This window comes from Acipenser ruthenus, chromosome 26 (genome assembly GCF_902713425.1).
Source record: "Acipenser ruthenus chromosome 26, fAciRut3.2 maternal haplotype, whole genome shotgun sequence".
In the NCBI taxonomy this organism is placed as follows: domain Eukaryota; kingdom Metazoa; phylum Chordata; class Actinopteri; order Acipenseriformes; family Acipenseridae; genus Acipenser; species Acipenser ruthenus.
The window spans coordinates 12,939,680-12,940,871 of record NC_081214.1 but is presented as its reverse complement, the minus strand read 5'-3'; the positions used below and the strand labels follow the sequence as shown (position 1 = coordinate 12,940,871).

The following is a 1,192-nucleotide window of genomic DNA, read 5'->3' as shown; positions in this document are numbered from 1 at the left end:
TATTATTTCGCTTTTCTTTCTCCTTCTCTCTCTCTCTCTCTCCCGCTCTCCACTCTCGAACACCCAACCCCGAGTGAAAGAATGTGCATCTATATATACTGTTGTGCTGGGATTCAATTACTAATTAATTATTCACTTGAATCCCAGCACGTGAATTAATTCTGTGCACCCCCGTGCTCACATATTATACTTTAAATGCACGTGCAGTGATGTGCAATCCCGTGCCTATATATAATTATACAATTTAAATCACACGTGAAACACAGACCTGTTTATATCCCGTGTACCAATCTCTATACACCAACATTAACACACGCAACATACAACACATAACACACAAATGCACACAGGGGCGGGGCACATTGCCACAGTCCCCCTGTGGCAAAGTGCCCACCCCTTGGTATTTATTTATGTATGTTTTCATTTGTTGTTGTTGTTATTGTTATTATTGTGTTTATGTGCGGGCAGATGAGCACCAGTAGTAATATTACTATAGCTTATGTCAAAAGTCTAATTTATGACCCTTTTGACCTTTTTTTGACCTTATAGGTATGAATTTATGAATATATAATGAGGGGGCGTGGATTTATGAATTTATGAATATATAATGAGGGGGCGGGGATTTTATATAGGCGTATGGAATATTGGTATTGATATATATATATATATATATATATATATATATATATATATATATATATATATATATATATATATAAAACAGACCCTTTGTATTTAACAAGTGCTTATAAACATTAAATATTCATAAATGTAAAAGAGTTTGAAAATAAAATAATTACTGTTGGTAGGATTCGAACCCATGCTGACAATTGAGTCAAAAGGATCTTAAGTCCTTCGCCTTAACCACTCGGCCACAACAGTTTTTCTTAAAACATTAATAAATAAAAAATAAGTATTAAGCTTACCGGGGGTTTCAGAGAATCAAGGTGGTATGGTGTTTTTTAAAGGGGCAAGTCTGGGCATGTTTTTCAGACCTCATAAAAAGGAAGAAAATATTTGGGCAGTTTATTAGAGTGTTACACAAGATGTCTCATACCGTTGTTAGTTGCTGCTCAGAGAAAGTGGATCTTTTTTAAAAAGCCTTTAAAAAAATGCACATTAGCCCTTCCACAGAGGCAAAAGAAACCACGGCTTGTAAAAAAGTTTCAAGAGAGAGTCCAAGCAAGGGGCC

The 1,192-nt window shown here is 35.3% G+C and overlaps 1 non-coding gene across 1 annotated transcript; it reads right to left on the bottom strand.

Annotated features, from left to right (window-relative positions):
- Positions 1–797: 797 nt before the first annotated feature.
- On the bottom strand, positions 798–882 carry trnal-uaa (transfer RNA leucine (anticodon UAA)). Its single transcript has one exon. It is a non-coding gene; the product is annotated as a tRNA-Leu (tRNA).
- Between the last annotated feature and the right edge of the window lie 310 nt (positions 883–1,192).